The sequence below is a fragment of the Chionomys nivalis genome, chromosome 19 (assembly GCF_950005125.1).
Source record: "Chionomys nivalis chromosome 19, mChiNiv1.1, whole genome shotgun sequence".
Classification (NCBI taxonomy): domain Eukaryota; kingdom Metazoa; phylum Chordata; class Mammalia; order Rodentia; family Cricetidae; genus Chionomys; species Chionomys nivalis.
In genome coordinates this window covers 13734005-13761674 of record NC_080104.1, presented here as the reverse complement: position 1 = coordinate 13761674, position 27670 = coordinate 13734005, and positions in this window count along the sequence as shown.

The window sequence follows — 27670 nt, the reverse complement described above, 5'->3', positions numbered from 1 at the left end:
AAAACAGACACTCGAGGTTTAAAGTGGGACCTTTGGCTTTGATGCCAGTGACACTCAAGTGGACAGGAGAGACCCGTGTAGAGCTTCTAGAACGGTCTTCTCTTTCTACCCCACACTTCCCTTTAACTTGATAAATAACATCCACTAGTGCCTGCAGGACTTTTCTGTCACAGGGAATTTTGGGGGCATTCTTGCGGGGTGCTCCTGAAATCTGTGGTTCATGTTCAGAATCTGACTCACAGGGAGCTCAGCTACTTGGAACTTTAGCCCCATGAGGGGAGATATTTTTGCCCAAAATATCTTCTAAAAGCATTTCTGCCCCACCCATCCCGACACTCGTATCACACACATGCCGTGAGCGATCATCCACCGGCTCTGCTGGAACGCAACTTAGCGTGAGTCCTGATGGATGATGGAGGCTCCTTTATCTCATCTTCTTCTCTCTCCACCCTCCTCCTCAACCCCGCCCCACCCTTAAAGGGTGTGTGTGTGTTTGTGTGTGTGAATATGGAGGCCAGAGGATGATGCTGACTGGACCCTCAATTGCTTCCCACCTTCATTTTTTGAGATAGAGCCTCTCACTGTACCTGGAGTTCATTGATTCAGCTAGACTGGTCTCAGAGATCCCCGTTATTTCTGTCTCCCCAGGGTTGAGATGACACACCACCTTGCCTGGCTTTTGGGGGGCTGGGACTCTAACTCAAGTCTTCATGCTTACATTATACCTGCCTGAGTCGTCACCCCAGATCCCCACGGTCATTTCATCACCAACAAGTTAATCATTCTCCTGTTCCTCTCATCCGCCCACCTACACCATGAAGCTGGGTGACCTTCCTGGGGACATCCTCATGCTGCAGAGTTGTCTGAGTGTGTTCCTTCATGCTTCATCAGTGATGGCCCAGCCATGCCTGACTTCCTTTCCAAGGCTCTGGACTTGGTAGAAACTTCCAAGCCCTGGATGTGACAAATGGCTTTGTGAGTGGGAAGGCATTTACATGTAATACATATCACAAAGGACACCAGAGCTACGCTCAGGAGATCAAATATTTTCCCCAGCTAAGAATGTAAGCATTAATATCTTTCCAACAAAGGCCCTGCCCTCCCCACTCCTGGTTCCTCTATGATCTCAGTTTATTAATGTGGCTGTCCCTCCCCCTGTTAAGCTGCCCTTACCACAGACTCTCATTCCAGTCTCCTGTCTACCATCCGTGGAGCACACCTCCTTGGCAAGCATTTAATGGAAGAAGAAGAAGGGGCGGAAAAAAGAATCCTCCATCATCATAAATCGTAAAATCAAACAACAGAACACTCTCTCCTGGGAAATAAATTCTGAAGAGTCAAGAGGGGGAAAGAGAGGGCTGTGATTATTGTAATCCCTCTCCAGATGCAGGGTGCCCTCCCCAGACAAAACCAGAATTAGCCGTAAGCCCTGTTCAAAGGACCATGAGGGCTCTAGTATGTAAGACAATGTTTGCCAAACAGTAGGGGCCCAATTAATGATTACATAAAAACAAATAAGTGCATTCACACAGCAGCCCTGTGGGCCCCAGCCTGGCCAGATGAGATAGGGTATTGTAAATGAAGTCCCCATGCTGCCCCTGGTGTCTGCTTCATACCTTCATTCTAACAGCCAGTTTGCCCGAAGTGGCACAAGGAAACCTGAAATTGGCCTTGGGAGACATAAGGACTTTTGAAGAGCAAACACGCTTCACAGATGCCACACAGAGGCCACGCTGCTTTCGCAGCACTTGAGCCTCAGCAAGAGCCGGAGACGTCCGTGGGTACCACAAGGCAGGCTCTGCCGAGGACCATCTTTTTTGAATACCGGTGGGAGAGCCGATGGGGTGGCTCAGCGGGTTAGGGCGTCTGCTGCCAAGTCTGATGACCTTAGTGCAACTCCCAGAATCCACCTGGTGGAAGGAGAGCACCGCCTCCTGGAGGTTCTCCTCTGACCTCATGCGGTGTGGCACTTGTGTCTGCGCCCTCCCCCCCCCCACAATCACTAATAAGTCAGTGTGAAGATAAAACTGGAGTGAGTACAAACCCTGGAGGAAAACAAAGCAAACAAAACAAAGCTACCACAACAAAACCACAGAGAGTCTCAACTTTGTAGAAAAGACATTTTGGTGCCAAAATCCAAAAGCGTGGCAACCAGAATAGCCCACTCCTACTTAGATGATCCAGTAAATCCGCCGCACAGTCATGTGGTCCGTGGGTCTCAGGTTAGGCATCCAGGAAGCTGGAAGCAAGGGGTTGGCTCAACCTGTCTTCCAGGAGTTGTGGGGAAATCACATGATTGTGAGAAAGGTCCTTGCTGAATGGAGCCCTAAACCAGGAGCTGGCAGGAGTCAGGAAGGACAGAGGAGGTGGGGACTAAGGAAGAGAAATTTGGTGATGCACTGGAGGAGTACGTCTTGTCAGAGAGGCACCAGGTGACAGGAGCAAGAATGAGAAGATTGCCAGGTCCTGTGTCTTTGTCACAGGCAGTCTGTGAGGGACCCTAGTCACACTGATGGCCACAAATCCTTGGCTGTGCTGCTTGTATGCCTAAGGCTGCCAGCCCATGGCTAAGTAACCCCCACATAGGTCCTTTGTCTCCTAGCTTCCTTAAATTTGGGGCGAATCAACATATCACCTTCGTGGTGAAGCCAACAGCATTCAGGGAGCTCTGAGGCTGGCCACACCAAGGTGCCGTCACACAGATGTAAGCTACGCCCCGAAATACTTGTGTCCTTCGTCTCCCGTGGCTCCTGTAAGCTCTCCAGTGTGTTTGTCTAAATTTCTGCCTCATTGCTTGATGTATCCCAGCTTCCCCTTTTGACAGCACTTTTGCATGCCTCAAACTGATACATGCCAGGAAGCAAATGGTTCCTGTGAATGAAGGCAGTGCCCAGTGAGGTGGCTGGTGGCCCTTGGTGTATGCTACCTCCTGGTAGCCCCCAAATAGCACATTAAGCAAAGGCATAAAACAGACAAAAGGTCCCTGTGGGCTATTTCCACATTCATTTCAGTGTCCTCCCTCCACACAGCCCGGATCCCATAGAAAGTGTTGTGCCCACTTACGCACCCCGGACAAGATACCCTATCCAGACCTCCTTGGGCTTGGAACTCTAGGGTACACAGGAGACTTAGAGATCACTTCTCTTAGAGTTTAACCAGTATCCCTGAGCCTCCTAAGTCTACAAAGCAACAGTGGGGTTCTAGGTGTGTCATGGATACTCTCTTCTAAGAACATCAGTCATTACCCTCTCCATCAGAGCAAATGCGATTAGCTAAAAACAGCCCCCCAACATGAGACCCATTGATGTTCTCTGGGATGGTCAGTAGACCTACATCAGAGTTCTGCCACTTCCTCTATACCTTCAGACACACGCGATTCTACCCCAGCTACTCTTGGGAAACGCTAGACTAGAACCTGGAGGGTGGGAGCTAGCTAAAGGGGGTACTCCATTTACAGAGCTATGGAGAAATAAACAGATACCCATGCTGGGCAGAGGTGTTTGGTAATGCAAACTGTCCGTGACCCTGTGAGCAACCCTTTCATCCAGGTTCTGGCAAGCCCAGTAAACACATTGGTTCCCAAACTGGACTTGAGTGGCATGGTTCCGCTGGGTCTGTCCTTGATGCCCTATCTGTGGTGAACAGGTGTATTGGTCACATCTCTCCCGGACAAGTCATTACACCAGACACTGTATTTTAAAAGTAGTTCCTAATGCATAGGAATCTGCCCCAGTAAGGACAGGCAGGTAGACTGGTCAGGTCTAGCCACTTTGGGTCAAGTTATATCAGCTTAGTGGGATTTCTCAGCCTCGCTGCCACTGACAAATTGGGATTAGCAGATGATTTTTCAAGTAAAAAGTCATCGCTATTTTTTAATTAGGTTAAGCTTAGACAAATGGGTTTTTTCTAAAAAGATTTTCAGAGAGGTAAAGATAATGAGGCAATAAGATAGGAGAGAAAGAAGTCCATCTCTCCACTTTACAGTGAGGACAGAGCGGCAGGAAGTTGGTCTTTCCCAAACCCACAGGACTATTCTGGCCCCAAACCCCAGCCTGGGGTTTTGCTTCCTGTTGCAGGGCCACAGCCTCTATCCTGGGTTCTCCTCAAAGCCCTGCTGATTTGGAAGTAGTAGGGGGTAGTAGGGAGCCCATTGGCTCTGTGATAGACTGAGATACCCCAGAGTCTGTGGGCAGCAGGAGAGAGGCACAGTTCTGCCCACAGCAGCCTGCAGAGGTCCCTTCATCTTTTAGGGACCAGGACTCAGGTAAAAACTAGATCCTTGACTTTGTCACAGAAAAGACTCTCGGGTCGAGCCAGTATGAGGAGGAGTTGGAGTTTATTAAGACATTTTAACAGATTTTTATAGACAAGTGTTAAAAGGAAGAACGGCTCTTGGGAAGAAAATAAGGCCTGCTAGAAAGCATGGATGTGGGTTTCTCAACAAAAAGCCCCAAACCAAGCATCTTCGCATTAACCATCTACATCAATTTTGGAGAAGCTGGGGTTATATCTCAAAAGGTTGCTAAGACTCCGCTACCTATTCATTTCTCCTTCTCTCTTTGATAAGTAAGAAGTAGAGTGGCCCCAGAAATGCCTTGTGTGGGATTGCAGTCTGATAAAACATTACAAGAGGGGGTTAGGACTCAGAACTGTGGGGGGGGGTCTAGCCAGAGTCCTCAGAAATCTCAGGTTCTCAGCTGGGATGAGAGAAAGGCCTGGAACAAATGCTAACTGTGATGGGATCCTTGATTCCCAGCTGGGCAGAGAGGTGCTCCTCTCTGTCCCCGTGTCTCTGGGATTATCCCTGCCTTTCTGTTCTGCTTCACAATGAAACCTGTAAAGCCTTTTAAATTAGAGTGAAATTAAAATTAAAGTTAAGTAAAACTTAATCTGTTTCCCCTGCCATACCAGTCCTGCTTCAGTGCTAGTTGGCTATGTGTGGCCAGTGATGCTATGGATGGTCAGTACTGGGCTACTTTCTCATTGCAGAAAACTCTATTGGACAGACCACTGTAGATGCCGTCTCTCTTCTAGAGAAAATTCCCATACCTGGGATTGATCAGGATATGGAGATACTCTCATGTCACCTGACCTATGATCTGTGGGTTAGCATGGACCCATTTCTGAGTTCATTTCTGATTCAATTGGAGCCACAGCTAATTCCCTCCCCCCATACACACTGCCAGAAGAGAGCCGGAGAGAAGGACCACCGGTCTAAAGGACCCTGCGTGGTCCCATGGTCTTCATGACCAAAAGCTCTAGACTCATCTACCCTTAATATTCATGAATTTCCTCTGTCACAAGAGAATGAATTTTAAAGGGAGGGGCAGAAGAAGGAAGTCCCTGGCCCAGCTTCACTTTTTCACAGCTGTGCGCCTTCCTTCCGTGAGTAGCTCTCCCTCTCTGGAGGGCTCCCCATCCTTTGAAGGCCTAACCCCTGTGCTGCCCAGCATCCATTCAGGCACTGGAAATGTGTCTTATCTTTCCCGGGTAAAGTGTTAATAGTTCATCTTAGCCAAAACTGTAGTGGAGCTGGCAAGGGAAATCAGCTTGGCCGACCCCAAAGTGAGTTTCAAGGTACAGACAAGCTCTGCGGATTCTCACACAGGAGCAGCAGCCAGGATATCAGGGTGCTGTGTTCCATGCAAGAATCCAGCAGAGGGGGGTGTTGCACAGAGGCGGCCTTCTTTGAGCCAGTCACTGATAGTGCGCCGGCTCTGAGGGGAGAAAATGTGCTTTTTCATCCTTACAGGACCCTCAAATGCACCCTCTGCTCACCACGACTCGGTGAGCTATAGCTAAAAGCCTCCGGACAGGCACAGGGAAGCCCCTTACGATCGTCCTGTGCATTAAACCTAATGAATTTTCCCTTCCCGCTTCCAAATGACAACACTGTTTTCTCAGGTGCTCATTTAGCAGCTGTCAGAAGCTGGACTCTGACAAGATCAACGATTTTAAAACGGCTCCTCAGTAACCTAGATAGGTTCCCCCCTTCCCTGCCCCCTTCTCCCTTCTCAGACACCTTCCTTGGTCTGGGACCACACATTTCTGCTTTCCTTGCCCAGCACCCCTTTCTCTTTCTGCATTGACGATAATGTTCGAAATCTTTCTCTTCAAACAAGAACTGGAGGCTGCGTCCGTAATCTCTCACCATCTCTTCTGAGAGCAAGGCTTGACTTGCTCAGCCTCAGCTCAAGAGCGAAAGGGTTCACTAGAATTTCCGACGACTGTGATTTCTCCCCATCCTGTTTCTTATCGAAGGGGGGCGTAACCTAAGTGTGAAAGACACAGAGAACGCCCCCGCAGTGCGCATCCTCTGTGGAAGTGGTGGGAGAAGACAGCCCTGTCTTCTACATCTACAGCCTCACCGTGAGAAGCCACGGATAAGCTATCTGTCTTGCAGCGTGCCCTTGAAAGTGTAGTTCTCTGGATGTAAAAGACAAATCCACATCATGGTCCCCAAGTCCCAGCCTTTCTCCTGGGCAGAGAGGAGAGGGTGCAGGAGAGCTAAGGGTGGAGGCCTCTGAAGATACAGCTTCCGTGGAAACTAGAGACACCTGTCCTGCTCTGTGGTAGCTTATGTGGCAGCTCTGTCTCAAAGCCAGCAGACATGAGTTGGAGCTTGGTGGGGGTGGGTTCGTTCCCCACAAGTGGTTCTCCCGGATAAATAGAAAAAGGTGCGAGAACCAGGGAATTCTCAAGCAAAATACAGTCTATTTGCTTCAGTGTATCGTGCTGGGGATTTTCAAAATATTTTCGAAAGCCTGTTTGGAGAAAACAGCCGCAGAGTAGGCAGAAATAAATAATCACAGTGCTCATTACTAAAGCCAAGGATAGGAAGAAAAGCACCCTGGCTTTGAGGCCAAACTGGCTCAAATCCCAGGTGCATCAGCTTCAACGGAGGGCCAGAGGCAGCTCACCTCGGTCCATCTTCTCATCTCTAAAATACGAGGGTGTGTTGTGTGAGCCAGCCCTTCTTGTTGCCATGACAAAACACCAGAACAAAGTGACGAAGGAAAGGTTTTAGTTAGGTTCCCAATTCAAGGGGACAAGGTTCATCATGGCAGGGGTGGAGTGGGGAGGGGAGTCATGGCAACCAGAGCTTGAGACACCTGTATACATCAGCAGTCAGGAAGCAGAGAGAACTGAACACTGGCACTCAGCTCATTTTCTCTTTTTATTCAGGCTGAGACCCCAGCCCTTGAAATGGTGCTGCCATACCCCACTGGATCTTCCTGCCTCAATTTCCCAGTCTGGAAATCCCCTCACAGGTATGCCCAAAGGTTTGTTTCCAAGGCAGTTGGAAATCCTGTCAATTTGAGAGCCAGTATTAACCATCACACTGCCTTTACAGATTTGTGCCAGGGGACAGATGGCATATGCCATGTAAAAGCAGCAAGTGTTGTGACTGCCTTAGCACTTGGGAGGTGTCACTTGATGCCATGAGTTTTCCAATAAAACTAGGCTACAGTATCTGGGTTGCCAAGTATCAAGGTGTACTGAGTAGGTTGTTGTCAACTTGATACAAACAACAGTTTTCCAGAAAGAACTTCAATTGAGAACATTCCTCTATCCAGACTGACCCACATGCAAGTATGTGGGGGTCTTCACCTAATACATGATTGATGTAGGAAGACCCAGCCCACTGTGGGTGGCAAGGCTCCTGGTGGTCCTGGGTGGCATAAGAAATTAGGCTGATCTCATCCCTATGTTCTAGTGTTCTTGGTACAGGAAGTCACTCTGCACACTACCCAAAGAGAAACATAAACACTAACCCAGTCACAAACCCTTAGATCTACATGATGTCCTGCCTGTAAGATATGCTAGCGCAATAGTGGCACAAAGCTTGTGGGAGTAACCAACCAATATCTGATTCTGATTAGACTTAAGACTCACGCCACAAGATGGAACCCGTATGTGCCACTGCTTGGGTGACCGAGAACCAGAGACTAGATAGCCCGTGGACCTTGGATAAAGCCATATACTGCTGTTCTAAAAAAAAAAAAAAGTAAATAAAATGACTGCTAATGACATTCTGTGATACTCATAGATCAATGCCTTGCTCAGTCATCTTCAGCATGAGAATACTGAGTTTGCACTGGAGATTCCCCTGCGGCGGGTGGGAACAAGTACAGAGACCCATGGCCAGATATACAGATAGTGAGAGGCCTTGGAATACTCAGCCTTAAATATATCTTCTCCATCAAATCCCTGCCCCATCAGGGTTCAAGAAACCAGGGAAAGAAGAGGCAGAAAGGACCAGGGGGCATGGAGGACACAGGCCTCTAAATCAGCATGATCAGAGTTCCTATGAACTCACAGAGACTGAGGCAGCATGCACAGGCCGTGCGCCAGTCTGGTGTTTCTATTGGATTTCTGAGTATGCAAATGAGCAGGTCTCTGATTCTTACACCTTCTCTTGGGCTCTTTTCCTTCTCTTTGTTTATCTCGTCTAATTCCAATGTGTTAGTTTGTGTTTTATCTTTTTATGTTATTTTATTATGTTATGTTACTATTCCTCAGAAGCCTGTTTGTTTTCTAATGAGGAGACAAAGAGAGTGGATCCAGACAGGAGAGGATTTGGGGAGGAGTAAAGGGAAGGGAAGCTGAAGCTGTAATCTAGATTATTATGTGAGAAAAACTATATGTTTTCAAGAAAAGAAAAGAAAAATGAGGCTGAGCAAGCCATGGAGTGCAAGCCAATAAACCATGTTGCTCCATGACCTCTGCTTCAGTTCCTGCCTCCAGGGTCCCTGCTCAGTTCCTGCCCTGCCCTCTCTTCATGATACACTGTATGCTATAAGATGTGAAAAACCATTTTCTAACCAAGATGGTCTTGATTATGGTATTTAACATAACAATAGAAACCCTAAGATGCAAGGTAAGACAATGCTCCATTTCTACATGTGACGGCCAAGGTGGATGCTCTAATGCTAGGTAGGGTTTGAGATAGATTGCTGGGAGCTCAGATCCTCCACGATGTTTCCTTATGGGTCAGTCTCCTGTCACTGGCATTAGAACACTTATCTTGACCCTTATTTATAGAAATCTAGGGCTGACTTTGCCTTGTGTCTAGTTACAAGGAAGGAAGGAAGGAAGGAAGGAAGGAAGGAAGGAAGGAAGGAAGGAAGTTTATTGTTTACATGTTGGGGAATCTTAGAAAATAGTCACGATCTATTCTCCAAGTGTCAGATATGACTTGGCAATGTCAGCAACCACTGAAAAGTAAGAAGTCTTATTTCTCAGCCAGTTAAGTGCCCGCTAAGTCCCAGGCTGTATACCAGACTCTGGAGACTCCAAATCTCAGGGGACATGAGTATGCCTGCACCTGCAAAATTCTCACCAGGGTGCAGAGAGAAGACCAGAGACACAAGTCGATGAGTGCCAGGCCGGGTGCACACGGGCACTGTGGAGAAGGCTGAAGCAGCTGGACTGAGCACTTCTAGAACCACAGTCTTGAAATGGAGCAGGCCTCACGGTGTGGGGGGTGGAGAGTCCTGGGGGACTGAAAACAGACTCCGGCAAACCTGGGGCCATTGCCCATTGAAAGGTGCCATTGTCCCAGTTGGGGACCATGAGAAATTGTGGTCAGTGAGGGGCTCAGAACCAATTCCCAAGACTGCCCTCATGACCACAGCTTCTCTCTAAGTAAGTTTCAGATAAGAATGTCCAAAGCTTTAGCGCAGTTGACAGTCCAACCTCCAAGGTTCAGGAGCCAGGGGAGACCCAAAGGGCCAAAGGCCATGTGGCCAAGTCTGAAGTTCTCTCCAGAGGCAGATGCCTCAGATCCTTTGCTGGGCCTGTCAGACCTCTTCACTGTCTTCAAGGGCCAGTGACACAGGGTGAGCCAATGGCTTTATGATGCAGACAGCCTAAATTTACAAACTAAGTGATAACAGTAAAAAACAAAGTTCAGGAAGTGGGGTGGGGTGGGGTTGCTTAAGATATGGCTCAGCCATTTAAAATGCTTCCTGCTCTTCCGGAGGATCTAAGTTCAGTTCCCAGCATCCATGTCACATGTCTCACGGTCACCTGTAACTCCAGCTCTGAGAAGACCCAGTGACCCTCTCCAGCCTCCTCAGGCACCTGCACACACACCGACACACACGTAACTGAAAATGAAATAAATCTTGTTAAAAATACTTGGACCATTGGGATGGCTCTGTGGGTAAAGGTGCTACCAAGCCTGAGATATAAATGGAATAATAAATAACTCATGTTGGAATGGGATAAACTGACTCCCACTGAACTCCCTCCCCCACCCATCCCGAAGCAGCAACTGTAACATGAGTGTGGATTACAGGCTGCCTGACCTAGCAACAGACCTGAGATCAGTTCAACCCAGTCTTAGGTAGGATTTCCCAGGTGCCAAGAAACCTGCCTACAAGGCCGTGTTACTGAAGGAGTTCACAGTTCGAGTGGGAGGGGTGGAGATTTCAAGCTTTGACTATTTATTTTTGTCTTTTTTTAAACAGAGGATAACAATGCTCACTAAAATGAAATTTGCAGGGGGTGGAGGGCTGGGCTGTCACTCAGATGGTAGAGTGCTTGGCTGGTGTGCATGAAGCCTGGCTTCAATCCCCAAAACCCCATTACATGGATGCCTACCAGTAATTCTAGCACAGGGAGAGCCCCGAGGTCCAGTGGTTAAGGTCATCCTTGAGGTCAGCCTGGGATACCAGAGACCCTGTCTTGAACAAAAGGAGGTAGGGGGAGAGGGAAGGGAAGAGTAAATGAAGAGGAGTGGAGTGGGGGATTATGGGAGTAGACTATCAGAGCTAGTGACTAACTCTCCACTGCTCCAGCTACTTCAACTCAGTCCGAAACAGCCCTGTAATGCAGAAGTCGAATATTGTTCTTGTTCATGTCATGCTCGTGCAGGAGACAAGCTTAAGACACAGAGACGTTAAAAGACTAGTGGCTAGGTGGTAGGGTTGGGGTTCCAGCCTATTGGTCTGCCCTCAGAGCCTTCCCTAATGGCCTCATTGTGTGGTCACACAGAAAGCAGATGAGTCCTAGATTCAACTCGGGTAGAGGACAGAGATTCCTAGCTCTATATAGGGACCCTCGGGTACATCTCTGATAGCTTATAGTTCCGTGGAACAGTTCCAGGGCCATGGGGCTGAGATACTAGCAAAAGTTACACACCACGTCATCTTCTCCTCCCGGAAGGAGTGGTGGAGCAGTCCACACTGCTATTGGTCCAGCCCCAGTTTTAAACTGAGTTAGGACAAGAGCATGGTGCCTGGCTGGGCAGGGCCTGGTGCTTGGCAGGGATGTACCCTGAGGTAGAAGGGCTAGATTCTGGAGACGGAGTAGCAGCAGTGTTTTGGAAAGGAAGGGTCTTCCTCTATGAGGAAGCTGGAGTTAAGCTAGTAGTCGGTGCCTACAAGGCCTAGTAGGAGTCTGGCAAGCAATTTTCTTGCTTGACATAGCGGGGCAACTCCCTGGCTAAGGCATCGCGTGATTAGAGTTGCAGGGTAGATCAGGGGTACAGTCTAACATGAGGCTGCCAGGGCTCTCTATGAGATGACACCTAGGGTTTCGGTTTCCATCTTAATAAAACGTTTTCGCAATTTTCACAATTGCAGAACAAACAAAACTCTGAGTCATGCCTCACAATTTCCTGGTGAATTTACTACGGGATTGTGTCTCTGACAAGTGCTTGTTTTCCAAGGACAAAGGGACCTTGGTGTGACTAGCTGACCCGAGGGGCACCTGATCCAGGGGAAGAGTGCAACATCCCCTTCCTGTATCTTAGGCTCAACACCAGACTCAGTCATACTTGACCATGAATTTTCCCATCTCCACGCATGCATTGCACTGTCTGACTTTCTCTGTGTGTACATGTGTACGTGTGTTTATATACATACATATAATGCAGGTGCGTATATGTTTGTGTATGATAGCCACAGGACAACCTCCTGTGTTACTCATGAGGTCTCCCCCTTTTTGAGACGGTCTCTCCAGGGTCTGACAGTTTCCCAGTAGACTATTTATATAGCCCATGAGTTCCAGGTTTCCTCTTGTCCCTACGTCCCCACAGGGCTTAAGGCATGGGTCACCATATGGGGCTTTTTAAAAACATGGATTCTGGGTATTGAACTGAGGTACTCATGCCTAGGGAAGAAACCAAATGAGCCATCCCCCCATATCCTCACTGTCTGCTTTTTAAAAAATTATCTCTGAACCATATTTTTGTTCTCTACGATTGCATGAAAGAAATTCTTCCAGGCCAATCATTTCTATAAAGATTTTTATTTTTCCGAATGGTGTGGTGGGGGCATGTGTAGAACCTTTCCAGACGCTGTCATCTATGAGACTCAGAAAGTCTCTGTTCTCCTGGGGAAGAAGTAGAGAGAAGCAGACCGTGACACTGATGGTAGTCCCAGCAGCAGCACACTGCAGCCTGATAGATGGTCGGTTAATAACAGCCAGAGGGACACGGACGCCATGATTAAGTGCAGAAGTGCAAACACCCAGCTAGCAGCCATGATTGATGTCCTTGGACCTACACCCAAACAGGTCTTACCAGACTCAGAACTGCTTTCACTTCTCAAGATTTTGATTTTTTTTTTTCTTTTAAAATGTTTAACCTTGGAAACGTGTGAACACAAACCAGACTCTCTCCGTCTCCCTGCAGTTGCTGCCACGTTCATTTAGGACCTTCTGCTCAGACCCTTTGAAATTGGTCGTATTTTCAATTCGTATCATCAGTCAGCCCACTGAGCCCTAAGGTAAAGGCCATGGTTTCCCCTATCTGACACCATCGTTGCCTTTTACACTCTCCCTGAGGTCTTCTTGTGGAAAAGAAACCCCATTCAAGGGGCCACCTGCCGCCAGGGACCAGCTCTGTGAAGAAAGGTTTGAAAGTAGCAGTTGGGTTGCCTGACAAATCAGATGCTGGGATAAAACCTGGAAGAACGACTATCCTGTTTCACCTTAGACGCCTCCCAGGCCACCAAGGAGAACCCTGTCCGTTTCAGGGAGGAGATGCTTCCCAACCCTCCAGCCCACAAAGACACAGACTGTGCTTCTTGTTTGTTGGTTGGTTGGGTTGTTTTTATTGTTTTGTTTTTCTTCTTGCTGGTTTAGGTTTTCCTTCCTTCTTTCTTTTGTTTTTGAAACAAATTCTCCTGTAGTCCAGGCTGGCCTCCCATTTTTTAAAGTAGCTGAAGGTGACCTTGAACTCCTGATCTTCCTGTCTCTATCCCTACCCCCCACATATGCTAGGGTTAGACAGAAGTACCGCCATGCCTAGCTTCTTTGTTTGTTCGTTTGTTTTAAAGAGTTTTTCTGGGTAGTCCAAGCTGGCCTCAAACTCACCCTGTTTATATAGGCTGATCTTGAATTCATGGTACTCCTCCTGGCTTAATCTGCCAAGTTCTTTGATTAAAGACTTCCATGGCCATACCTGGCTATCAGGACTTTTAAAAAGACCTGGGATGGGGGCAAAGGTTACACTTAAGGGGATTTTCCTCCTGCTTTTCTATTACTGCTGTGTAGCAATTTGACCATCCTATGCTGAAAGGAGTCCCATTGGTCTCAAGTGCCAGCCATCATCCCCAGCCCCCATCAGCCAGTTACTAAATATGGATCCAGCTGAATCACACCCTCTTTGCAAACCCTCTCACTGTCTGGCGAGATGCATTAAACCCTTGCTGCACAGTGTCAGTGCTGGACAGAGCTTAGATTCCGGAGCCCACATACATGCCAGGTGAGCGTGTGGCAAACTACCTGTAATTCCAGCCTCTGAAGGCGGAAACAGATCCAAGGAGCAGGCTGCCAATTGAGACGAGCCATGTTGGAGGTCTTTGGGTTTGACTGGAGACTCTGTCTCTCCGAAGAGGCAGAAGAACTATTGAGGATGATCCCTGACATTGACCTTGGGTCTATACACGTGTTCCCATGAAATTCTGGGCCAGGCTCGCCCACTGCCCAGAGGGAAACATTCGATTGAGCGATACTGTAAAGAATGTAATCTTCCCTCCCTGACTGTGCCCATGTTCTAACTCCAGCTTTTGTTTCAGCATCCTACACATGAAAAGGGCTGGATCAATGTTCATTCCACCTATAAGACAATTAATTGCAAAATCAAGACTCTGGGTGACTAAGTTTCAAGGTCACGTTCTGGTTGGTTTCTGAAAGGGTGTTTATAGTCTGGCACCCCTCAGTTTTATCCTCACCAGTGTGTGAGAAACTGGGGGATCGAAGGTGTGATGCACATGTTATAGGAACGTGTTTGCCACCCTGGGAGCCCCTCTCCAGCAGATTTAATGGCCACAGCTAACATTTCTGAGTGTTGGGCTCTTGCCAGTGTGTGAAGAGATTTTCACACAAGTGTAGCCCCACAGCATGACCTGGCCCCAGTCTGTGTATCTGCAGAGACTCCCTCTCATTCTCACTAGAAGCTCAAAGTCTAAGCCTGGCCTGTATGGGACAGAGGGGCCTTGCTGGCCGATCTCACCCCAGCTCTCTCCTCCCTTGTCACTGGGCTCCAGCCACGTGGCCCTCCTTGCAACACGTAGACCCGGAAGTTCTTTAAAGTGAGTTTCCCACTCTTCTGGCTGAGATGAGATGAGTTTCACACCTCATCTCATCCCCTGCATCATGTCATTTCTCCCCGAAAATTCTCTGACCCCAGGCCCACGATTACTGTGCCCCCCAACCGCTCCAGGATTCTCCATCATAAACCTACCACCCACCATACTGGTGGTGAGCCACCTATCCAGATACTGCTTTCTTTGCCCTCTGGACCCCGATTTCTCCCTTCTCTGTCCACTTTTGTATTCCCACGGCCTGATGCAACAGGACACATTAATTCTGTCCTTATCCCCCACAGAAATCTTGAGAGATACACATCCACTTTCAACTTCTTGCCACGTGCCTGTTCGGGCTGCTGCTGCCCTGCTCCCGCTGCCCCGCTTCCTCTGCCCAGCAGGAGAAAAAGACTCCAGAAATGGAGGCTTCTGGATGCCCCTCCAGCGTGTAAGCCCCTCCAGTCTGGAAGCCTGCTCTGAAACAGGCGTCCTCCTTCGATGTCCCACGCCATCAACCAACAGTAAGTTTCCTTATGTGTCAGACCTTTGTCTGGTCTTTGTTTTACAAACTTTGGCTGAAAATAGATGTCCTGGGGCATTGAGAGGCTGCTCATTTCTCACCAACTGAGTCAGAAGCCATGTCTGCCTCAAGACCATCATTTCCCGTTCTTTCTGCTCAACTGTTTCCTCACTTGTGTATTATTATTTTTTTTTCTGATCTCCTAGATTTTGTTGCCATTATGAGAGTGGGCAGTGAAGAAAACAGCAATTTAATCACACCTTTGTGGACAGAGCTGAGGCAGCGTCATACTTCCCTGCCCAAACTTCAGGGCTGACAGCTGTGGCTTGATCTCCAAGAGGAGACAGCACCTGTGCCACTCAGATAAAGGCTGTGTCTGCACTTGGGACGTTCTGGGCCCTGAGATGATGTCCAAGAAGCTGATCGCTGTTCGGTTTGGAAGACGTTTTTTTCTGGCTTCTTTCCCTGGCTTATTACTGCCAGGGCCGCCATTAGCATCTCTTCATGTCCTGCTTCTGTGGAAGACGGTGTTGTAGCCTTTGCAGAAGCCTCCCAACTGTGCTCTGCCCTGCACCCTTCCTGTCCCTCTTGCTCTTCCACCTCTACCACAGCCCTGCTCCTCCCCTCCCCCAGCAAGTTCTCATGTGTCCGTCCTGATTTCCTCACCTCTACCTCCCAGATATTGGGATTATACATGCCAGGTTTCTACGGTGCCTGGATGACCAGTTTCTTCTGCCCAATCAATTCGCTGAGCTTGACAGCTCCTCTCTGTCGGAGTCCCTCCTCTGGCTTAAGCAAATCTCACACACTCCGATGCCTGTACATCCTCCTGGGAGTCCAGAGGGGAAGGCGAAAGGGTAGAACTGAAACCTGAGGTTGGCTGGACAAGGCTGAACAGGCAACACTTTCTCCACTGGTGTGATCTTCCCACCTCCAGATGAATGTCACAGCAGGCGGGGGCCTGGTATTGTCTGTAGTCACCGACCAAACTGCCAGAGTGAGAGCTTGCGTCTGAGAAGACCCAGGTGGGCTAGTCTTCATTCTGTGATCGCCCTACACAAGAGCTCCACTGATTCAGCCCCACCCCTTCCCCTCATTTCATGAGATTTAGATTAGTGGCTTTAAAACATACCTTTATGCCAGTATCTTCATACAAAATCATCATTGTGGTTTTTCTAAAAATGGCTTATTTATTATTTGAGAATTTCATATAAGTGTACAATGTGCTTTGGTAAAATCCACTCTCCATTTCCTCTCTTTCAACTCCTCTGCTTCCCCCACCACCATTTCTCCTTCCTAATTCATATGTACTCTTTAAACCAGCTGAGTCCCATAGGGCTGCCAGCTTGTGCATGGGTATAAGGCCACCCACTGGAACATAAGTACCTACAGTGGTCACATTACTGAAAAAAAAAACCAACTCCCTGTCCCACCAGTACCCATCAAACTGCCAATAGCTGCTCACTCTGACTGGCACTTCATGGGCCCTTCCCCTACTAGTGCTGGGATCTGAGGTTGGCTTGATCTTCTGCAGGTCTTAAACCGACGTCACGGCTGCTTTTGGTTTTTACGTGTGCCAGTTTGGTTATGTCTGGAAAATATCGATTGGCATCAATCTTCACGACCTCCAGCTCTTACGATCCTCCCTCTTTTTCATGATCTCTGAGTCTTGGGAGAGGGGAGCATCATACAAATGATATGCACCAAACAGTGAGTATAGGAGAGTTTCCCTTGACTGTTAAGGATTCCCTAGCCACACTGAAAATATTCTTAGGCAGTGTTACCGTTTACTGAATGGAAATAAATTTGGAATAATTCAGCTCTTTCACTGGAATTCCGGTGGCATTTTGTAACATCCTAGCAGAGCTGGATAAGAGCGGAGAACAAAATAAGGACACTGTCTACTGCAGGAAATTACTTGACTTCTCTCACAGCAGCATCTGTATTCTAAAGAGATGTGATCATAGTTGCTACTCCAGCATCACAAGAGTTGCTATCAGTGTACTTAGCAATTAATGTTTAACATTTAGTAGCCTTTCCAGAAACACAGAGGGAACTGAGACAGTTCCAGTTAAACTTCAGTCAGGCATTATAGTGATGAAGACCTTGAGTGTATACAACAAAATTCTTTACCTCCTCCAAGGTGCGATTAAATTTCGAGTTTATCCTTGATGGTTCTCCATGCTTTCAACTGCAAGACAGAAAAGATCCAAGGAGATTGGGTAATACCTGGGACCCAGAGCTCTACCTAGGAAATGAAGCCCACTACAGCAGTGCCCATAAGAATGGCCATCAAAGAATAGAAGATGAAACAGACTTAAAGGCCTAAAGAATCTGAGACTTAGGGTACAAGATGGAGCAGACAGGAGAGCTGAGACACAGACCTGGGAGTTTCCATGGAACAAGTAGTGATGGTATCAAGGGGCAAGCAGATAAGGACAAACTCACACTCGGAGTGTCTGGAATGTTCCCATGCAGCTGAGTCATGCTGATGGCAATCATCCCACCCTTTCTCACACAGCACAGAACTTAGTGCTTCCCAGGCCACTGCCTAAGCTGATGATCTCAATGGTCCTTTGGGGGAGGGTCTTTTCCCTCTCCTGCCACAATGCAAATCCTAAAGACAAGATTGCTATGTTTGCAAATGAGCCCACCACCACTGCCACAGCCACACCAAAGCTCCACAGAATGTCTTGCACATCTTTAATATAGCAAATATGTTTGGCAAATTCATAAAAACATGGCACACTGATTTCAAATGTGACAGATAAAGCATCGCCAGAAGTATCACTGGATCATACAAGTTGGTTTATTCATCAAGCTTTTTCCATCCGAGCTTTTAAATTTTCTTACCATCTCTCAGTATTTTTCAGTATATTTATTTTTCCATCCAACACAATCATTGCTCACTTGACTGGGTGCTTCCTATCCAAAAATCTAAGAATGCCTACAATTGATGGGACCCTCTTGAAACAGAATGAGCTCTTTGTCAAAACCATGCAAACTCGGTCTGGAACGTAGTTATTGCTAAACGGCGTCTGTGAGCTAGGATCCCGTTCCCCAGTTCTGCTGCACTGGGGCAAGGCTGCATAACTAGAGCTCATCCAGGACCTGCCTCTCCTCTAAGGGTGAGTCAGGCTTCCAAGACACCCTCCGCTCCCTTTGCAAGTAGAGGATTTTAGGAATCACAATGAGAGCCTGGAACTCTGAGTTACCACATGGAAGAAAGCCTTTCATTTGTCCAACTGAACAGTCTTTTATTCATATTTAAAGGAAAGAAATCCCAGGGCAGGCAAGCTGTATATCTGTGCACTTGTCCAGAGGAAGGGAATGCAGAAGAGAGGGGGTGAGCCATGGAGTCTGTGTTAAACTGCCATAAAAGTTTGCCATCTGGCAGGGAGAGGAGACTTTGGAGAAGAGTATGAAAGGCCAGAGTATCAAAAAAAAAAAAAAAAAAAAAAAAAGAAAAGAAAAAAACATTCTTAAGTCATGGCCAGAATCCAAAATAAAGAGACAGAAAAAGAGGAAATGTTGCATTGGGAAAGGAGGGCAACCCCAGCCAAACCTCATGGTGATTTTTAGGGACTGGACTAGAAGGAGGGAATTCTGGGAAGGAAAAGCATGTCATCTCTGTAAGGGGTAATTATCTCATTATCACCGTTTAAAGTGAGCCCACTTTCCTAGGTGTATTCCTTCTTCTTGAGGGCTGATTCCTTGGTCTGGTGATCGGCCACCCACCCAAGCCAATTAACTGGAAGGTTAGGTCTCCACGCAGGCCAGAGAGCTCATCCTCTTGACCAGAAGGAACTGTTGCCATGTCATTCCCTCTTCTGAAGAAACGACTCTAGAATCATCTAGGCCTGGGGATCCCTTTTATTACTCTACGCATCCGTTGTGTGCCAGGGGCTCTCGCACGTCATTCCACGGCGTCCTTGCTGCAGTTCTGTGTGAAAGGAAAGATCGCTTTGCTAGCAAAGGGAGCGGAGGGTGTCTTGGAAGACTGACTCACCCTTAGAGGAGAGGCAGGTCCTGGAACTAACCAGGTTCTTAAACTAACCAGGGCTGAACAGACAGCTTCAACAGTGGGGACCGCATAGTACTTTCCCAGAGGATCTAGGTTCGATTTCCAGCACCCATGTAGCCACTCACAACCCGTTACAGGAGATGTGACACCCTCTTCAGACCTCTTCTGATACCAGGCATATGTGTGGTGCACATACATGCATACATACATACATACATACATACATACATACATACATACAGGTAAGACAGCCATGCACATAAAATTCAAAATAAATACGTCAGTGAAGGCACGGAGGGGCTAAGCCGCCCGGACAGACTGACACGGCTATTGCTGCTAGAACTGGTTTTGAATGCTTTGTTTTGAATGCTGGCTCTGAATGCTCTGTTCTCTCACAGACTGCCTCCCATCCACCAACTATTTGGACCCTGTCTTCAACAGCATTCTTTAATATAACATTTTTTATTACTTCTTTGAGAGTTTCATGCATGCATCCAACATGTGTTTCCACCATATTCACCCCCTTACTTTCTCCCAATTTTGTCTTTTTTTATTTTTATTTTTATTTATTTTTCATTAACCCACCAACCCAAATTTGTGCAGGCGGAATACTCACGGGTGTAGGGCTATCCACTGGAGCATGCTGACCTATGGGGGCCCACACCCTTAAAGACAACTGACTCTCTTTCTCCCTAAGGCCATCAATTGCTTTGACATCTTTTTTAAATTAGGGGTTCTTGCTCTGATGTTGACCTACAATTTTAAAAAGCAGTTTAGATATATCTCTCTTTTTTCTTTTTATAAAAGCTCTACTATCACCTGGAGAATTATGTATTCTAAACCCTGGAGTGTTTTAGAAAGACTTTAGGTTCCTCCCCCACCTGTTTTGACATGATTCTTTTACCACCAGAATTAATTCCTTCTCTCACCGCCGCTTACAACCAACTGTCTAGAACTTTAGCTCCAGGGATCCAGCACCTTCTTCTGGCTTCCAAGAAGATACACACACATAACATACACAAAAATACAAATTAAAAAATAATAAACCAGTGGGTGGTAGTGGCACATGCCTTTAATTTCAGCACTAGGGAGGCAGGGTCAGGTGGATCTCTGTGAGTTCAAGGCTAGCCTGGTCTACAAGAGCTAGTTTCAGGATAGGCTCCAAAGTTACAGAAAAACCCTGTCTCGAAAAACCAATAATAATAATAAGCCAAATACTCCCACCCAAAAACAGTTACACTTAGCATACTCTTCTTGGTTTTTGCACCTGCCGTTTTTCTGAGTGCTGATGTGCGACTTAACCCACTGACCTCGGCAGCAAGCGTTTATCATGCTCTATGGCTTTCTGTCTCATGAGTACCTCCCTTCTAATCCCGCCCGCTTAGCGAACGTCATTTGCAGCGTCTGGGACATACTCTGTATTCCCTTCATCTCTTGGAGGCTGTCTGCCTTCTAGCCTTGTCCTTTTATGAACATTTAGCCACAAACGATTTTGTTCATAAAGACTGTTCCTCCACACACCAGCTTTTGCAGGCTCTCCTTGGGAAAGAGAGAAGTCATATTTCTGAGTTCATGAACAGTGGTTCAAAGAAAAATCCCACACTGCTAAGCTGTCTGGCAGAGGTTCAAAGCAGACACACAGAGTCCAGTTCATAAATGCGTGATCTTGGTCCACATCATGCAGGTGGTCGTGGGAGGACTCAGAAAGGCACCCAGCCCTCTTTCTAGCTCTTCACAGAAGTGCTCACATAATCTCCGCATAAAAATTGATATTCAATTGACCAAAACCAGCACCCTTGCCATATGTGATCTTTGGAAGCTAGCCTATCCCCAGCTAGAGTTTGCCCCTTTTCTCAATGTTTCCCTTGCTGGATGGCTCACTCTACATCCCCCTCTGTTGACCCTGGAGCCTTGTTCTCTTCTCATGAGTGCTGATTACAAACCTCAAGAAATGCTCACTGGAATCTAAGCAATAGAACGCTCCACTGCAGCCCAAGGCAATGCATTTAGAGTCACTGAGGCGTTCCCTCGTGAAGGAACAGGAGACACACCCAGAGACACCTCTCCAAACCCTCTCTCTCTCTCTCCAAAATCCATTGTGTACCCATGGTTTTACTTTGCCTGGGAAACAGTGTATTCACACAAACACAAATTGAAAAACAAAGACTAAATCAAAAAGCACGGGCTAATTTGGAAACATCCAGGAGTCTGGGCCAAGCTGGGTGTGACCCCCAAGGCTGACACCCAATGGAATCTTTGAGGGGAACAGCTTGCCTTCTGGATCATCCTGGCTTCAGCTCCGCGTCTTTTCTCAATGGAGATGCCTGAGTATTCATATCTTTTCAATGGGCCTATAAATCACTCTGCATCACCATCAGGGCCTTCCAGAAGGTGTCCCCAAGCCAAAGGAACTTGACAAGACCTGAAAAGACCGCCACCCATGCCCAGGTAGGGGCAGCTATGATGCATTTTTAATCCCGGAAGAGAGTACGAGCTGATGGCTCTCTTACCACAAAGTCACCTTAACAATAAGGGAGCAGGGCATGTGTGTTCTAGGTTCTCTTCTCAGAGCCTCGGTCCGGGGCCCAAAGGTTAAAGAGTGTCTGAGGTGGGTTTCTTTTCTAGCAATCAGCCAAGTCGAAGCAAGTCAGGCACAGGAAACTGAGAAAATGCCAGGGCTCCAAGTAGCTCAGGCACGTTACTGACACGTTATTTGAAGAAAGCCACACAGACTTCCACAGTCCCCACCACACTTGGGTCTTCACAGTCTGGTCAAGGTCCAGCCCGGCCAGAGCTCCCAGGTGCTGAAAACAGGGGCTCCCAGGTGCAGACCTTTGACCGGGGGGCGGGGTGGGCAGGAGCAAGCTGCTGTGATGTGGTTGTCTGGAGCTTTCTGCTGTCTTGTTTGGGGGATATGGGTGTCTTTGGGTCCAAATGCACATTCATATATTCGTGTGGAGCCAGAGATCAAGGGGTTCTTTGGAACCTCTCCACTTTCAGCCTTTAAAAATGAACCTTTTTCAAGCATCTTTTTAGATTTATTTACTTATATTTTGTGTGTAAGAGTGTTTTGCCTGTGCCTATGTGTATGTGCACCATGTGTGTGCCTGTGTGTATTTGTATATGCACCACATGTGTGCCTGTGTGTATGTGTATATGTACCATGTGTGTGCCTGTGTATATATGTATGTGCACCATGTGTGTGCCTGTGTATATATGTATGTGCACCATGTGTGTGCCTGTGTATATATGTATGTGCACCATGTGTGTGCCCGTGTGTATGTGTATAAGCAGCATGTGTGTGCCCGTGTGTATGTGTACATGCACCATGTGTGTGCCCGTGTTTATGTGTATATGTACCATGTGTGTGCCTGTGTGTATGTGTATATGCACCATGTGTGTGCCCATGTATATATGTATGTGCACCATGTGTGTGCCTATGTGTATGTGTATATGCACCATGTGTGTGCCCATGTGTATGTGTATATGCACCATGTGTGTGCCTGTGTGTATGTGTATATGTACCATGTGTGTGCCCATGTATATATGTATGTGCACCATGTGTGTGCCTGTGTGTATGTGTATACGCACCATGTGTGTGTCCGTGTATATATGTATGTGCACCATGTGTGTGCCCGTGTGTATGTGTATATGCACCATGTGTGTGCCCATGTGTATGTGTATATGCACCATGTGTGTGCCTGTGTGTATGTGTATACACCATGTGTGTGCCCGTGTGTATGTGTATATGCACCATGTGTGTGCCCGTGTATATATGTATGTGCACCATGTGTGTGCCTGTGTATATATGTATGTGCACCATGTGTGTGCCTTTGTATATATGTATGTGCACCATGTGTGTGCCCGTGTGTATTTGTATATGCACCACATGTGTGCCTGTGTGTATGTGTATATGTACCATGTGTGTGCCTGTGTATATATGTATGTGCACATGTGTGTGCCTGTGTATATATGTATGTGCACCATGTGTGTGCCTGTGTATATATGTATGTGCACCATGTGTGTGCCCGTGTGTATGTGTATATGCACCATGTGTGTGCCTGTGTGTATGTGTACATGCACCATGTGTGTGCCCGTGTTTATGTGTATGTGTACCATATGTTTGCCTGTGTGTATGTGTATATGCACCATGTGTGTGCCCATGTGTATGTGTATATGTACCATGTGTGTGCCTGTGTGTATGTGTATATGCACCATGTGTGTGCCTGTGTGTATGTGTATATGCACCATGTGTGTGCCTGTGTATATATGTATGTGCACCATGTGTGCCTGTGTGTATGTGTATATGCACCATGTGTGTGCCCGTGTATATATGTATGTGCACCATGTGTGTGCCTGTGTGTATGTGTATATGCACCATGTGTGTGCCTTTGTATATATGTATGTGCATCATGTGTGTGCCTGTGTGTATGTGTATATGCACCATGTGTGTGCCTTTGTATATATGTATGTGCACCATGTGTGTGCCTGTGTGTACGTGTACTATATGTGTGCCTGTGTGTATGTGTACCATATGTGTGCCTGTGTGTATGTGCACCATGTGTGTGCCTGTGTGTATGTGCAACATGTGTGTGCCTGTGTGTATGTATATATGCACCATGTGTGTGCCTGTGTGTATGTGCACCATGTGTGTGCCTGTGTGTATGTGTATATGCACCATGTGTGTGCCTGTGTGTATGTGTATATGTACCATGTGTGTGCCTGTGTATATATGTATGTGCACCATGTGTGCCTGTGTGTATGTGTACACACACCATGTGTGTGCCCGTGTGTATGTGTATATGCACCATGTGTGTGCCTTTGTGTATATGTATGTGCACCATGTGTGTGCCTGTGTGTATGTGTACTATATGTGTGCCTGTGTGTATGTGCACCATATGTGTGCCTGTGTGTATGTGCACCATGTGTGTGCCTGTGTGTATGTGTATATGCACCATGTGTGTGCCTGTGTGTATGTGCACCATGTGTGTGCCTGTGTGTATGTGTATATGCACCATGTGTGTGCCTGTGTGTATGTGTATATGCACCATGTATGTGCCCGTGTGTATGTGTATATGCACCATGTGTGTGCCTGTGTGTATGTGCACCACGTGTGTGCCTACTGCCTGAGGTCAGAAGATGGTGTTGGGTCTCCTGGAACTGAAGTCACAGACAACTGAGAGTCATCATGTGGGCACCCAGAACCGAACCTGACTCCTCTGCAAGGAGAACCAGTGCTCCAAACCGCTGAGCCATCTCTCCAACCCTCGTTTTAAAATTAGCATGTGTGGTATTATGCCTCACGCCATTTTCAAAGTATGCTACAGCACTGCTTCCTCCCCTTCCTCCTCCATCCCGCTTTCCTGGTAATCTGCCCCCAGTCTGCACTTTCAGGTCACACGTGTCCTTCCGTGCCTCCTAAGCCCTTTTTACTTTTTCACCCTTTCTGGGTTACCATGCTATTGTTTTAGATTTGATCCATATTTACACCCTATATGCGTTTGGACATAGTAAACCAGGTTCCTCATATGACAACGAAATGTTGATTTTGTCTTTTTAAACTTGGGTCATCTCATTTAATATTGTTTTCCAGGTTCATCCATCTTCTTGAGAATTTTTTAATTTCATTTTTGTTTGGAGCTGAGCATGACTCATTGTGTATACATAGCACATTGCCGTTACCCATGAGTCTGCTGATGGAGCGCTAGGCTGGTCCTATGTCCTTGCTACTGTGAGTGGAGCAGCAGTGACCATGGATCTGCAAGAGTCTCCTTGGCAGGAGGTAGTCTTTCATGTGCATGCTTAGGACTGGCACCTCTGGGTTATATGGCAGCTTCCCTTTTAGTGTTTGAGAAACTTCTATACTGATTTCCCTAATGGCCACACGAGCCTGCACTCTCGCCGCCTGCAGGGAGCCCAGCTTCCTCTTTCCCCATCCTCCTCAGTAGCATTTGTTACAGGTCTTTTGCTGAAATCCGTTCTGCCTGGGGTGAGGCAGATTAAGAGGTGTCTTAAGATAGTTTTAGTTTGCATCTCCCTGACAGTAGGGATGTTGAACACTTTTTGTAAACACGGATTTGCCCTTCTTGCTTCTTTGGAAAGCTGTCTGTTGATTTCATTAGCTCGTTTGCTGACAGGCTGCTTGGGGGTTTTGGGTTTAATTTTTGTACTTCGTTGTCAATCATTTCTGGTCTAGCAGACGAAGATTTTTCTCCCATTCTTCAGACTGTCTTTTTGCCCTGCTAATAGTTCTGTTTGCTGTTAAGAAACTGGAATTCCATGTAATTATTTTTTGTTTCTGGGACTGGTCCCCATGGGGTTGAAATTCTGTTCAGAAAGGTCTTGCCTTATGTTGAAGGGCATTCCCCATTTTCATCTGGCACTTCTGCACTTCCAGGTTAAAATTCAGGTCTTTGATCAATGTCGAATTTATTTTTATTCAGGATGAAAGATAAGGATTCAATTTCTTTCCTCTGCAGGTAGATATCCAGTTTTTCTAACACCCACCATTAAAACAAATCAAAGCAAAACAAGAAGCCAGGATCTGTCACTGGGACCTAGGTCTCACAGTTAGGAAGACTGACCAGTCAGCAAGCTCAGGGAAACCTAATGCTGTTTCCTCAGGACTAGAATTAGAAGTGCAAGACCTCAGTCAGATCTTCATGGATTTACCGACTGTCCCTGGCTTTCTATGATTAAGAAGACTTCTTTTCTTTGGAGTATATAGACATGCCTGGAGAAGCCCTGAGCCAACTTCCAAGGATTCCTAGGGTAGGGTGCAGGAATCAGGTTAATATGACTTCTTTCCCACCAACATCTGCTCTCAGTAGTCAAAAACCTTACTTCACTTGAAGTGTGTCCTCTAGAGGTCAAAGCTCCAGAGAGCTGATTATCTGTGTTGACGGGTTGGGGTCAGAGGAGGTCATTATGTCAAAGGTAAATCACCTTTGAAATAAAGTGTTATAGAACCTTTTGCAATCAGGATCTTATCCAAAAGCTAGCTGTGGGCCTGGTGTGATAGCTAATCCAGTAAAGTTACTGCCCTGAAAGCTTTAGACCTGGGTTTGACCCCTCAAGAACCGACATAAACATGGCATGCACTTGTCATCCCACTCTGGGGAGGCAGAGACAGGCGGCTCTTCAGTGCTGGCTAGCCAGTCAGTCTAGCCGACTTGGCAGGCTTCAGGCCAGTGAAAGCCCCTGTCTCTAACAGCAACTGAGGAATGTCAGCCAAGGTTGTCCTCTGGCCTCCACGTGGCATGCACACATGTGCGCACGCACACACGCACAAACAATGAACAAGCGTACGCATGTGCGCACTCTCACGTACACACAACGTTAGGACCCACTCACTAAGACATTAAGAAACAGGACAACAGGAGGCCCCTCAAAATTGAGCAAATGCTACTGCTGTTCCTTTAAATGATCACAACCGTGATCTGAAGGAGCAGCTTTTCTTTATTACACATCCAGCCTCTTGTTACAATAAGAGAAAGTGAACCAGCACACAGGTAATCTGACCAAGGCCAGCTTTCCTAGTGATGTGCTTTGCTCCTCTCAGGGACCCACACCTAATGCTTTAACTCAAGGTTAAGCAATCTTGTGATAAGCTCCACACTCCCAGGGTGAAAAGTTCATCACACTGCAGCCCCCCTCCCTTTTTTTAAATGAATCACATTCATTGTTCTTTGTATACAAAGCGGATGACTCAACTCTGGCAGCGACCTTCTTGTAAGATGGTCCTTGCCTGGCCTGGTAAGCGAAAGACTTAGTCAAATGGACTAATTCAGGTTAGGCTATAATTAGTTGATAATGTTCTTACTGCTGGAGAAGACCTGCTAGGCTCTGTTAGCATTCCCCAGTATCAGCCAGTCACAGCCAAAATAACCTTCAAAGAATTCAAAGAACATCAGCAAAATTTCAATTTTTTAAACCACAGAATGCTTGGGGCTGTTTGTTACTGTGTCAAAAGCCGACTGACCCACTTGTTCCCTGACAGGTACAAAAACACAGGAGATTATTTCAATCAGAATATGCCTTTGAAACACTGGTGTGTGTCAGCCACACAGACCCTGATCATAGTCTCCTATTTAACTTGATCTCTTTCCAAGGCAGAACTGAATTGTGTCTTCCCCTGATTACACGCTCCTAAGCGTCCCCAGATCACTTGACAGTAAAGCCTGAATTTTTAGGTCTTCTCTGGAGGCTTACCCACAGCCCAGCTCATCTCCACTCTGTGGCTTCATTCTCTCCAGCTTTCCGTAGCCACATCTTCAGCCATCCTGGCGTCTTCGCTGTTGCTAGAACATGCCAACTATGCCCCGGCTGCAGGCTTACACTTGCTGTTCTCCCTTCCTGGATGTCTGTTCCCCCACATACCACAAGGCTCACTCTCTCCTCTCTTTGAAACTGCCACGGTCACTCAGTTCCCGTCACAATTGTCTCAGTTCATCCACCTGCACGTTGTATTCTGATCCATGACTCCTGTCTCTCTCTCAGTTGTCCCCCAGCCATTCTTTTTTTTTTTTCATTTTTTTTTATTTTTTTTTCTGCTCATTTTTTTTATTAATTAATTTATTTAATTAT